Below are 14,965 nucleotides of genomic sequence, written 5' to 3' on the forward strand. Positions count from 1 at the left end.
AGGGAACTAGATCATGTGGCACAGGTAAAGGTTCACAGCTACAGCTAAGAGTTTGAATGCCAAAGATTCCATGTGCCACAACGAGGACCAAGTGCAGCCAACTAATAAGGAACTATGTAGAGTACAGGGAACTCTTCTCAGTACTCTGTAATGACTTATATGGACAAAGAATCTTAAAGAGAGTGGATATATGTATATGTATAGCTGATACTCTTTGCTGTACAGAATAACTAACACAACATTTTAAATTAACTATACTCTAATAAAAATTCTTAAAAATTTAAAAAAGAAATATGATTTGACTGAACTGAGATGTGGTATTAAGTGTAATCTACAGACTGGATTTCAAAAACTTAGTACAAAAAATGTACAATATCACATTGATAATTTTATATGGATTATATATTGAGATTTTAATACTTTTAATATTTTGTGTATATTATGTTAGATGATGTATATTTTTAATTTCATCTTTTTTACTTTAAAAAAATTGGATAAGAAAAAGTATCAAAGAATCAAAGATATCAAAAACTAGGAATCTGTTTCATTGTGTGTGAAAAATAAGAAAGGATGAAGACATCTAGGGAAAGGGAGACAATAATTGATTCTTAGAGTCCTCATACAAACAGATGAACATGATTTAGAGTTTTAATCGTTTGCAAGTTGCTTGCTTCACATAATAACATATTGTGTTGGCTGATTGTCAAGCTGTTGTCTTTCAGTTTCAAACCTATCCTTCCATCCTCTGTGAGATGCTATGGCTGGTACTTTGCAGTCCTGTTTCTGCTTTGTCACATTTCTGCGCTGGTGTTATCTTCTGCCAATAGGGGGCGCTAGAGGAAGACAAACAAGTTAAGGAGGAAACCTGGACTAGATGCTTTTTGGTTTGCTTCTTGTCCTGCTTTTACTTCCTGTTCCTGTCGTTTGGTTGGAGCAGCCATTGGTTTCTTAAGGAATCTTGGTCCGTATTTGTAGCTTTTTTTAGCACCATCCCTGTCACAGCTTCTCAGCGGTACTAGCATCTGCCACTCAGGGACGTCTCCTCCCAAGTTCGATTCCCAATGCTATAGATCTCTTCATCCAAACTTTCTAGTTTTAAGTAATTGGATTCAGTTTTCTATTTACATTTATTTGGAATAAAGTCCAAAAGTATTACCTCTTTTAGAGGGCAAATTACTTAATACAGTGGACAAGGTTACTTCTCTGCTGAACACTTTCTAGTCAATTTTTTTAAAAATTAAATTTGTACTATGACTCAGGAAAGAATTTATGTTTATGTCACTGTACTTTCAAGAAGTCTTGCACCAATGTATACCTTCATTTGCAATGTATGAATGACTGTTTTATTTAATGATCAGATTATGATTATAAAAGAAATACACATTTATAAGAGAAAATTTAGAAAATACATAAAATTGAAGAAGTAAAATTACCTCAAATCGTATTCCTTATATAACAGCGGTATTAAGCTTTAGTGTATTTTTTCATGTTCTTAAGGCTATTTTAACCTCAGGAAAAATGTCAAAATGATACATATTATTTGAAATAAAATCAAAATAAACAAATGGGACCTAATTAAACTTAAAAGCTTTTGCACAGCAAAGGAAACCAAAAACAAAATGAAAAGCAACCTATGGACTGGGAAAAAATAGTTGCAAACAATACTACCAACAAGGGACTAATTTCCAAAATATAGAAACAGCTCACACAGCTTAAAATGAAAAACTAAACAAGCCAATCAAACAGTGGACAGAAGACCTAAATAAACATTTCTCCAAAGAAGACATACAGATGGCCAGCAGGCACATGAAAAGATGCTCAACATCACTAATTATTACAGAAATGCAAATCAAAACTACAAAGAGGTACCACTTAACACTGGTCAAAATAGCCATCATTCAAAAACTTTACAAATAATAAATGCTGGAGAGGGTTTGGAGAAAAGGGAACACTCCTACAATGTTGGTGGGAATGTTAGTTGGTACAGCCACTATGGAGAACAGTATGGAGGCTCCTCAAGAAACTAAAAATAGAGTTATCATATGATCCAGCAATTCTCTCCTGGGTATGTATCTGGAGAAAACTCTAATTTGAAAAGATACATGCACCCTGATGTTCACTGCAGCACTATTTACAATGGCTAAGACGTGGAAACAACCTAAATGTCCATCAACAGATAAACGGATGAAGAAGGTGTGAGATATATATCAGATCAGATCAGATCAGTCGCTCAGTCGTGTCCAACTCTTTGCGACCCCATGAATCGCAGCATGCCAGGCCTCCCTGTCCATCACCAACTCCCGGAGTTGTGTTTGTTGCTCAGTCATGTCTGATTCTATGAGATGTCATGGACTGACACCTGCCAGGCTCCTCTGTCCATGGAATCCTCTAGGTAAGGATACCAGAAGGGGTTGCCATTTCCTTCTCCAGACCCAGGGATTGAATGCAGGTCTCCTCCACTGCAGGCAGATTTTTTTACTGTCTGAGCCACCAGGGAAGCCATATGTATATATAAAATATATTTATATATATACACATATAAAACTATATATCTACATATATTATATACATACAATTATATATACATAAATATATATATCATATAATATACACATATTGTGTATATTATTTTATTCTATAGCTGAGTAACATTCCATATATCAGTCAGTTCAGTCGCTCAGTCATGTCTGACTCTTTGCGACTCCATGGACTGTAGCATGCCAGGCTTTCCTGTCCATCACCATCTCCCAGAGCTTGCTCAAACTCGTGTCCATCAAGTCAGTGATGCCATCCAACCATTTCATCCTTTGTTATCCCCTTCTCCTCCTGCATTCAATCTTTCCCAGCATCAGGGTCTTATATATATGTATATACAATTCTTTTCTAATATTCCGTGTGTGTGTGTGTGTATACATATACATACATATATATACATATATATATATACACACACATACACAATTCTTTTCTATAGCTGAGTAATATTTCATTGTACATATATATATTGAATATTCCATTGTACACACACACAATGGAATATTACTCAGCCATAGAAAAGAATGAAATATCTCATATGCAGCAACATGGATGGACCTAGAGATTATCATACCGAGTGAAGAGAAAGACCACTATCATATGATATCACTTATGTGGAATCTAAAAAAATGATACAAAGGAACTTATTTACCAATAGAAATAGATTCACAGACATAGGAAACAAACTTACGGTTACCAAAGGGGATAGCAGAGGCTGCTGTTGCTGCTAAGTCGCTTCAGTCATGTCTGACTCTGTGAGACCCCATAGATGGCAGCCCACCAGGCTCCCCCATCCCTGAGATTCTCCAGGCAAGAGTACTGGAGTGGGGTGCCATTGCCTTCTCCAATAGCAGAGGAGGGGAGAGATAAATTAGAAGTTTGGGACTAATGTATACACACTACTCTATATAAAATAGGGCTTTCCAGGTAGTGCTAATTTTAAAGAATCTGCCTGCCAGTGCAGGAGACATAAGAGAAGTGGGGTTCAATTCCTGGGTTGGGAAGATCCCCTGGAGGAGAGCATGGCAACTCACCTCAGTATTCTTGCCTGGAGAACCCTATGGACAGAGGAGCCTGGTGGGATATAGTACAAAGGGTCGCACAGAGTCGGACATGACTGAAGTGACTTAGCACGAATACATATATAAAATATGTAAACAACAAGGACAGACTGTATAACACAGGGAACTACAGTCAATATTTTATAATAACCTATGATGGAAAAGAATCTGAAAAAGAATACATTTTTGTAAAAAAAAGAATACATTTTGTAAGTATGTATATACCATATATATATATCTATATATATATATATATCTATATATCTGAATCACTTTGCTGCTCACCTGAAACTAACACAGCATTGTAGATTAGCTATACTTCAATTTTTTAAAATGGTTTTAAAAAGATACATATTATTAATATTTGTATAACAAATTCTAACAATTTAGAAATTAAAAGCAAAAGGTGTTTTACCTCTTTCCCTTCTGTTTTTTAAACTATTTATTCATTTTGCTGCGCCAGGCCTTAGTTGTGGCATGTGGGATCTTTAGTTGTGGCATCTGAACTCTTAGTTGTAGCATATGGGATCTAGTTCCCTACCCAGGGATCAAATCCCAGGCCCCCTGCACTGAGAGCAAGGAGTCTTAGTCACTGGATCACGAGGGAAGTCCCTCCATTCTTTTTCTAATTCCAATTTCTAGAAACTATCTTGCTTTCTAAATATCATTACAGTATATTTTTCATTTTATTATGAACTTTGATACAAATACCTAATATAGCATTATATCCCTGGTGTCTCAGTGATAAAGAATCTGCCTACAATATAGGAGACATAGGTTTGATGTATGCAGGAGACATGGGTTTGATCCCTGTGTTGGGAAGATCCCCTAGAGGAGGAAATGGGAACCCACTCTAGTATTCATGCCTGGAAAATTCTGTGGACAGAGGAGGCTGGGGGCTACAGTCCATGGGATCACAAAGAGTTGGGCATGACTGAGCATGCATGCATATATTGGCATGAATATACACAAATTTATTTACACACTCTCAGAGGGTTTGATTGTTTCTAATATTTCCATAAGTTTTGTAGTTAACATCTTTGTACAGACTTTGTTTTTTTGAATTTAATTTTTTTCCCCAAAGCAGAATCACTGAGTCAAAAGTTATTGATATTTTTAAGGTCTTACTATCTAATGTAAAATTGCTTTTGAAAAACATTAAGAACAATAGAATTTCAAATACTGGAATTTTGAATACCATGACTGATAACAGATTCTCAATTCTTATTTTGAGGCTCTTTCTATGTTATTGTAAAGCCACTTTACACAGTTGCCTTTTTAGCTGCATTACTTTAACTGCATTGCCTGTCCAATTATATCCTCCCTGATGAGACTGATTCCAAATAAAAGTTATTTCAATCTCTAAAAAGATGTATCTATTTTACCCCAGAGGAACAACACCTGCCAATTTTACATCCTTGGGACATCTTATTGGACACTCTCTCAGTGGCGATCAAGCTTTAAAGTACATAATAATCCCAAGGATGGGGTTGGTGGCAGAAGTATGTGTCAGTATGCAGATTGTGGGCCTGAACGCTAGCGAGTCTGAATCAGTAGACTTGGGGTAAGGGCCCTGGAATCTGTATGTTTAACAAGGGATTCTGGCCATGACCTCTCATGGTACAAAGAGAAAATCTACTTTGTGGATTAAGTCACTGATTCCTAATGTCTGTTTTGTGGTGAATAGTGGTTGATTGTGAAAAGCTAGCCAGCCAGTGGGTAAAAATAAATGTGGGCAATGCAGGGATAAACATATTAAATGGGTTTAAATATATATTTTCAGAATTTTTAGTATGCTGAAAATGTTTTGTGGATTTCCAAGGATGGCTTCTTTGTAGAATATTCCAAATTTATATGATTCACTGAATTCATTTCATTGTTTATTTAGTTTGTTTTGGGTGGGCCACCTATTAACATCTGATGTTCCTAGGAACAAAGTTTGATAATCCTGGATTAAATGATTTTTCTATTACAGCATTTCCCATTATCCTCTTAGTATCTTGAAAAATTTAATAAACGTCCACAGGCACATAGCTTTTTCTAAAAGTTTAGGCAAAATAACATCTTTTTATTTTGTAAAGCTAGATTATCAGGGCTGAACTAAGTGAATTACTAGCAAAAAATGTATTAACTTTTTTTCTTTATTCAAATGCCTTTTCTGTTCATTCTCTTAATAAAAAAAATATACCAAAGAAACCTTTTTTGAGGCTCTCCATTTCCTATTAGTGTCTGTTAACTAAGCAAGATGCAATCTAGAAGAACTTCATATAATAGAAATAAGGCCCACGTGACCAAAAATTTAACACTCATCCAACAACAATTGCATTAGAAGTGGCAGAATCTTTATTGTTTAGAATTTCTGATGTTGGGGTTTTATTCAAAGGGTTATAAAAAAGGTCCTCTGAAACACTCCCATAGCAAATTATTTTGGCTGAATTATAACTCCTTAAAAGTGGGGTTTTATTATAATGGATACAGAGTTAGAATAAACTCTAACAGCATTTGTAGGCAGCACTGTATAATGAGGATTGAGTGCATTGCTATATTATGACTGCAAGTGTATCTTTTCACTATCTTAGTAAAGCACTCCTAGCTTTTATACACAGTGCTATTGGTCAAGTACTCTGTGAGCTTCCCTGTTTCTTTTTATCTGATCGTTTAACACAACTTCTGTATACGAAGCACCACAATTCCAGATGACCCTGTCAGGCTTAAATTATTAGCCTGGATCATTCGCCTGTTAGGAATGTTCTACATATTTATTTGTAGAAGTACATAACAGCTTCAACTTAACATGTCAACAATTCTATAAAACATTCTAGCCAATTTGGATGAGTATAGAATATAGATGCTTCTTAATAGCAGCATCTTAAATTTGGTTGACTAATAAGAATAGGAAGGACAATGAAGGTTAACTAATTTGGTACTGGGGTTTTAAATTTTTAAAACATTTAAAACACAGATCAAATGAAAGAAAACTTGAAATAGTTCTGTTTTTATCTCCATTTTGCAGAGGTAGAGAAACTGAGACTCAACTAAATTAAGTGACTCATCGATAGTGTCTTACTGAGGAAATGATACAGCTAGGACTCAGAATCAGGTAATTTGATGTGAAAACCTATATTCTTTCTACCACGTGAAACTTCACTTCTCCAAGTCACCTTCCATTCAGACAGTATAAACTCCAAGAGAACTTGGTTGTTTAAATCCGTACTCACCTTACAGATCACCAAGGAATCCATTAACTTCCCAGTTACACTTTTCATGTAATTTCATGGAGGCAATGGGATGTAGGATTACAAAGATCTGGTTTGAGTACTGGCTGCATCCATTTAGTAGTCATGTGACCTTAAAAATATTAAACTTCCATGAGCCTGGATCCTGTTTGTAAAACTGGGGACAGTAGCACTTACTTCAGGGGGTTGTTATGAATTAAATTAATGCTATGAGGTTATGAAAAAATATATGGGTATATCCAGCATAATACCAAGGATACCATTAACTTTTTAAGAAATGGAGTGGTAGCTATTTTTAACATTACTTGCCACAGTATTGAATTTTACCTAACTCCCTTGCTCCTGGAAAACAGTGGTGATTAATATGTTCCTCCTACCCCTTGTGTTTTGAAAAATGAGTTGGTAAGACTCACAGATACCTCCCTTGCTTAAATGTAACAAAGCCAGACACAGACCCTTACAATTCCTTTTCCTTGCCTCAGAAATGATTAGACAAACTGCTTATTCCCATTGATCAGTTGGAACAAAACACTTGCTAACCAAAGTTTGGTTTGGTTTTGGCTTGCTTTCCAAACTTCTCTCCACCCTCCAGGACCTTGAACTTGGGCCCACTCCCATCCTGAACCAGCATACAACCTTTCCTAAGAAAGGGAGAAGTGGGAGGGCAGGAGAGAGAGAGAACAAGTTCTTTGGCATCTCAATATAAGGACACTGATCCTATTGAATCAAGGTCCCCCTCAATGACCTCATTTAATCTTAATTACTTCCTTACTCTATAAATAGCCAAACTACGGATTGGGGCTTCAACATATGTATTTTAGGGGAACACATAAATTCAGTCCACAGTACACATACTTGGTACAGAAATTTAAGTAGGTGAGTGTATGTATGAAATAGCTAGTGAAAGTGGTCTACTTTCCCTTTCTACTTCCCAGAGAAAGCCACTGCTCCAGTCTTTTTCTTGCACTCACACCAACATATATGAAGGGAGGGTAAATATTCCTCAGGCATGAATAAATGTAGCCACATATGTATAGTTTATTTTTTGGTATTGATGGGATCAGACATTCCATATTGTTCCGCATTTTGTTTTTTCAGTTTATGATACATCCTAGACAGCTCTCCAACTCAATGCATATGGATCTATTTTATTATTTTAAAGAGCTACTTAGATTCATTGTTGGTATCATCATTTATTGAAGGATGCTTTGGATATTCTCATTATTTTTGCCTATGCTACCTTTTAAACATTTTAAATCAAGGATAAAAATCAGTTAGTATAGTCTAATTTTGAACAAATGAAACATATACTCATTTTTTTTTTGCAGAGGATGAGATGTTTAGATAGCATTACTAACTCAATGGACATGAATTTGAACAAACTTGGAGATAGTGAAGGACAGGGAAGCCTGGTGGGCTATAGTCCTTGGAGTCACAAAGAGTTGGACACTACTTAGCAACTGAATAACAACAATACATTTTTTAGGGCTTCCTGGGTGGCACTAGTCATAAAGAATCTGCCTGCCAATTCAGGAGATGCTTGAATTGTGGTTTTCATCCCTGGGTTGGGAAGATCCCCTACAGTAAGAAATGGCAAGCCACTTCAGTATTCTTGCTTGGAAAACTCCATGGACAGAGGAGTCTGGCAGGGTACAGTCCATGTGGCTGCAAAGAGTTGGACATGACTGAGCAACTGAGCACATTCATTTTTAAAAGGCTAGAAGAAAACAAATGAAGGGGGAAAAGTGCTTATTTCTACAAGGTAGAAAGAAGATTGTTATGTTACTTTAAAAAAAATTTGCTATATTTTCTGCCTCACATTTGGTAAAGCTGCTGATCATTTTTTTTTTCAGTTTCCATGTACAGTAAGTTATTTGGTTTCACTTTTAAAAAACGACCAAAATAACATTTACTTGCAACATCATCATTATCATTTTATTTACCCAAAGCAGTAGGTTCTTTTGGAGACATTGTGTGTCAAGGAGAATGTATATGGGATTTTGCATCTGATAGACTTGGGTTTTAAACCTAGCCGAACAATGTGATGTGAAAAAGTTAACTTGGGTTCTCTTGACTCAGTTTCCTCTGCTGCTAAAGAGAGACTTGTGAAAATTAGAGATCAAAGGAGTGAAGAGCCCATTTGTTGCATTCATGTGCGACCAGATAAGACTATTTATTTTTCACCTCACGTGCCAATGATGAGTGGAATTTGCAATCGGTGTGATGTCCTTCTGGCTCTCCTTTGAATGTGCCTGAAATACAGAAGAAATAAAATTGGGTTTCTCTCTTTAACCGGACTTCCCTGGTGGCTCAGACGGTAAAGCATCTGTCTACAATGCGGGAGACCTGGGTTCGATCCCTGGGTTGGGAAGATCCCCTGGAGAAGGAAATGGCAATCCACTCCAGTACTATTGCCTGGAGAATCCCATGGACAGAGGAGCCTGGTAGGCTACAGTCCATGGGGTCGCAAAGAGTCGGACATGACTGAGCGACTTTACTTTCACTTTACTCACTATAACCAGTTTACACACAGTTAAGCCAGGCCTATGTAATTTCTCCTTTAAATTGTTTTTATTCTGTGCACACTTTTCTTGTTCTGCTGTGCAATCATTCTAAGAGTTATTTTGAGTGCAGGAATATGGCTAACTCCAGGCTGTTTTTCAAGAAAAGGTCAGGACAGATGTTGTGGGTCAGATTTTTTTGTTCCGTTGGAAAGACTCTGAGGTCTCTGCACTGCTTGGGGGCAGGTCTACGCACTAGGAGCAATTAGGTCCCTGTCCCAAGCTCCAGCTGGATGTGCTCCCTTGCTCTCACTCAGGTTAGGGCCTGCAGAAGGCCTGGTTTTATAGGGAAGCCTTTACAGAAGGAGGGAGTTGGTTTTCTGAGGGCTTTCTGCAGACCACTAGAAAATGGCCTGGCTGCAGACTGTTCACACTGCTTCCAAAGCCTGGGAGCACAGGATATTCTCCAGTTCTTCACTTTGGTGTTGGAGATGAACTCCCCCCTTTCTGCTCTTAAAGAAAAAAGTACAGCCTAGACATTTCAAGGTGTTAATACCAAGCCAAACATGTAAAAAAAAAAGAAACCACCCCAAAGTATAAAGTCTTTCATGTTTGTTCCCTTCCCTACTATGAAAATAACCAGTGCACACAGCTTGTTACATTGGTTCAGTTCAGTTCAGTTCAGTCCCTCAGTCCTGTCAGACTCTTTTGCAACCCTATGGACTGCAGCACACCAGACTTCCCTGTCCATCATTAACTCCCAAAGCCTGCTCAAACTCATGTCCATTGAGTCAGTGATGCCATCCGACCATCTCATCCTCAGTCGTCCCCTTCTCCTCCTGCCTTTAATCTTTCCCAGCATCAGGGTCTTTTCCAATGAGTCAGTTCTTTGCATCAGGTGGCCAAAGTATTGGAGTTTCAGCTTTAGCATCAGTCCTTCCGATGAATATTCAGGACTGATTTCCTTTAGGATTGACCGGGTTGATTTCCTTGCAGTCCAAGGGACTCTCAAGAGTCTTCTCCAATACCACATTACATTGGTTTTATATTGGAGAAGGAAATGGCAACATTTTTATATTTATAAAAATATAAATATAGATCCTTAATCCTATATATAGGGTTATACACACATGCACAAATACTGTTTGTAAGTACACACACACACACACACACCCCCTTAATCCTATCCAGTTGTGTGTATTTTTTTTTTTTTGGCTAAAAGTGTTATGTTATATATGCATATGACTCATTGGAAAAGACTTTGATGCTGGGAAATATTGAGGGCAGGAGAAGAGGCGACAGAGGATGAGATGGTTGGATAGCATCACCAACTAAAGGATATGAGTTTGAGTAAACTCTGGGGATAGTGAAGGACAGGGAAGTCTAGTATGCTACAGTCTTTGGGGTCGCAAAGAGTTGGACATGCCTTAGTGACTGAACAACAACAGAGAAGATAGTGTAACTGATGCTAGTGTGGCAGATTGAAAAATTGTAAACACATTGGCTTCTATTGTTTTAAAAAAGTAATTTTATGCATTTTAAACCTCCTTCTCTCATTTTGTACTTCCTTGGAAAGCCTAAGATTTTTCCTCTCAGATTTGCCAATATGTTCATCCATGACCAAGTTTTACTTAGAATAGAGTGTGTGTGGGCAAATTCTCATACTTGCCTAGTTATTAGAGTAGTCCTCATTTTTCTGTGGTTTTGCTTTCTGCAGTTCCAGTTCCTCAAGGTTCTTGTGTTTTGAAATATTAAGTGGAAAATTCCAGAAATAAACAATTAATGAGTTTTTAAATCACAAGTTGTTCTGAGTAGCATGATGAAATCTTACACCATCCTACTTGCTCATGCCAGGGGTCCCCATTCACTGACATTGTCTGCTCCTAACATTCAACCATCATCAAGCTCAGTAGTCCAGGATCACCCAAAGCAGATAACCCTTCTTTTGACATATAGTCAGAAGGTCAAATGAAGCCTAATGCTAAGTTGCAGTGCCTGGCATTCACCTCATGCTATCTCCTCATATAGGCATCTTATCATCTCACACCATCACAAGGAGAAGGTGGGTATAGTATAATAAGATAGGGAAATCACACTCACATAACTTTTATTTCAGTATATAGTTTTAATTATTCTATTTTATTCATAGCTATTGTTGTTACTTTCTTACTGTGCCTGATTTATAAATTAAACTTTATCATACATATATTATTATTGTTTCAGGCACCACGCTGTGCCCAACCCTTCGCAACCCCACAGAGAGCAGCATACCATCATAGGTATGTATGTATAGGAAAAAAATAGTATATATATATATGTGTGTGTATATGCATAGGATATGCATATGTGTGTGTGTGTATATATATATATATATATATATAGGATTTGGTAGTATCTGAGATTTCAGGTATCCACTGGAGGACTTGGAACAAATTCTCCTCACATAAGGAGGAACTGTTGTATCTTTGTTATCTCTTTCTCCTCTCATTTGAAGACTAATAGATGAAAGGGTAGGATTTTTTTTAAGAAAAAAATAATTTAAGTGTTTGCATTGAACGTCTTTATCCTAGTCTGTTGGTTTTACGTCTAGTCATATAACCCAGAATTGAAGCTGAAGACAGTCTTTGTCACAGCATTCTTTGAATTCTGCCCCCCACAGCCAGGCATCATAGTAATAGTATTAGGACTATCTCAAAAACAAGTTATTTATGCTACAATTTAAGGCTTATGCCCTCTTGTACCCTGAGATACACAGAGAAGTTATTTGTGTTCACAGTTTTGACTAAGCCAATAATTGGAAATAATGACATCCAAAAGGGCTTTAGGATCTTGAATGGTACTTGGGAGCTAACAAATACTTCTCCTCTAGGAAGCAGGTAGTTGGGAAAAACACAACATGAAGTTTTAGGATGGGTTTGCCCAGCAGCCATATTGTATCTTCCAGGGTTAGTTGCAGAAGAGGACTGGCAGGGAGCACTTTGGTTCCTTCTCCAGGGGATCTTCCCAACCCAGGGATTGAAACCGTGTCTCTTGTGATTGAACCTGCATCTCTTGTATCTCTTGTGTCTCCTGTATTGGCAGGTGGGTCCTTTACCACTAGCACCACCTGAGAAGCCCCTTTGGTTCTACAGAAGAGAGCAAATAGGGATTCGGGCTCTCTGCCATGTTTTTTGGCTTTGGGGCAAATCATCAGGCTTTAAAAAAATACATCGTTCTAATTTACTGCCTTTTTTCAGGTTCACTCTTTATAAAGATCTGTCTTTCTCAAATAGCCTTCAATCCCGGAGGAATGGGTTACTGGCAGAGATGAGTAGGGTGTTTTGGACAAACAATGATTCCCCCTCTCAACTAGTTGCTGCTTATCAAGAGGATAGTTGCTCTTTCTCTCTTCATAATTCATTCAGCCATGGTCCCTGTGGCCCAAATTAGCTGAGGTGAGCAGCAGTGATGAAAATAAAGCCACAGCTTAATAATTATTTTCGCACCTGAATTAGGTGTCCTAAAGAAGTCACAGTAAGCTCAGTAAGTTTTGTTTTAAAGGATCTGATCTGATAACTCTTTTTAAAAAATTTATACTTTAAATATAACTTGTGTTTCATATAATCTTTATAGGAAACTGCCTACAAGTTCTCCAAAGTGATTGATCACTTTGCATTCCCACCAGCAGTGAACAGAGTTCCAGCTGCTTTACATCTTCATAACTATTTAGTGGTATTGGGTTTTTTAAAAGTTTTTATTTTATATTGGAATATAGTTAATTAACAGTGTTATTTTCAGGTGTAAAGCAAAGTGATTCACTTATACATATACACATATCTATTCTTTTTCAAATTCTTTTCACATTTAGGTCATTTCAGAATACTGAACAGAGTTCCTTGTGCTATAAGTAGGTCCTTGTTGGTTTTCTATTTTAAGTGTAGCAGTTTATACATGTCATCCCAAATTCCCAGTCTATCCCTCCCACAACAATCCCCCCAATCCTTCTCTAAGTTTATGAGTCTATTTCTGTTTTGTAAATAAGTTCATTTGTATCACTTTTTAAAGATTATGTGTATAAGTGGTATCATACGATATTTATCTTTATCTGACTTACTTGACTTGGTATGATAATCTCCAGGTCCCACCCTGTTGCTGCAAATGGCATTACATTACTTCATTCTTTTTTACGGCTGAGTAATAGTCCGTTGTATATACGTGCAACGTCTTCTTTATCTTTTCCTCTGTTGATGGACATTTAGATTCATTCCATGTTTTGGCTATTGTAAACAGTGCTTCAATATATTGGGGTGTATGTATCCTCTTAAACCATGTTTTTCTGCAGATATATGCCCAGGATTGGGATTGCTGGGTCACATGGGAGCTCTGTTTTTAGTTTTTAATGTTATATGTAGTAACTGCTAGGTTTTGTAAAATCACTACAAAGGATCCTTAGTTCAAATTCCCTGACGGTAAGAAACGTGTTCCCAAGGCATGGGGAAAAGAGCTCTCTGTAAGTCCTCAGTGAAGGTTGCTAAGTACAGACTTCTTTCCAGGGACACTTGGTTGAAGAACCATTTCAACTCTGAATCCTCTTCTGAGCTGGCCAACAAGAGCATGAATTAGTACCACTTGTTTATGTGGAACCATAGATAACAAACATTGCTTTTATTCATTTTCTTGAGTTGGTATCAAAAGAAATCATTTTTATTCTCTTGTATTGCAGCCAAGGCACCACACACATGAACAATCAATATTCACTGTGACTGCCTTTATGTGTTGCATTGTATATCTTCCACTTTGTACCAGAAAAGTCTTTTAACTGCCTGTCTATGCCATTGTGATATCTTTGTGACAAGATGCAAAAGATTAGCACAAAGTAAGAAGAGAATAGGAGCTATTGTCTTAGGAAATGGCACATATTGAGTGTTGTTTAAAAGAAAACTAGCTTCCCAGGTGGCTCAGTGGTAAAGAATCTGCCTACCGATGCAAGAGACATGGGTTGGATCCCTGGGTTGGAAAGATCCCCTGGAGAAGGAAATGGCAACCCACTCTAGTATTCTTGCCTGGAAAATTCCATTCCATGGACAGAGGGCTACTGTTCTGGTGGGCTACTGTCCATGGGGTGGTGAAGAGTCAGACATGACTGAGCACGCAGTATGCATGCACAGAAAAGAAAACTATAGTACAAAAAGCTAAAAACTGTAATTAACCTAATAAAATTCAGCTAAAAAATGAAATGAGGGGATCCCTTGCTGGCTCAGTGGTAAAGAACCCATCTGCCAATGCAGGAAACAGGATTGATCCCTGATCATGGAAGGTCTCACCTGCTGTGGAGCAACTAAACTCCTGGGCCACAACTATTGAGTCTGTGCTCTAAAGCCTGGGATCTGAAACTACTAAAGCCCATGCACCCGAGAGTCCATGCTCCACACAAGAAAAGCGTCCACAATGAGAAGTCCACATACCACATCTAGAAAGTAGCTCCTGCTTGCCATTACTAGAGAAAAGCCCACGAAGCAATGAAGATCCAGCCCAGACAAAAATAAATAAAATTATTTTTTAAATGGAATAAATGGTTGAGTAAATGGACAAATAAATGGTTACTGTAAAACCCATGTAACTGGTACAATTACTAGATCTCAGGAATCTTGTT

Source organism: Bos javanicus, chromosome 1 (assembly GCF_032452875.1).
Source record: "Bos javanicus breed banteng chromosome 1, ARS-OSU_banteng_1.0, whole genome shotgun sequence".
Lineage (NCBI taxonomy): Eukaryota > Metazoa > Chordata > Mammalia > Artiodactyla > Bovidae > Bos > Bos javanicus.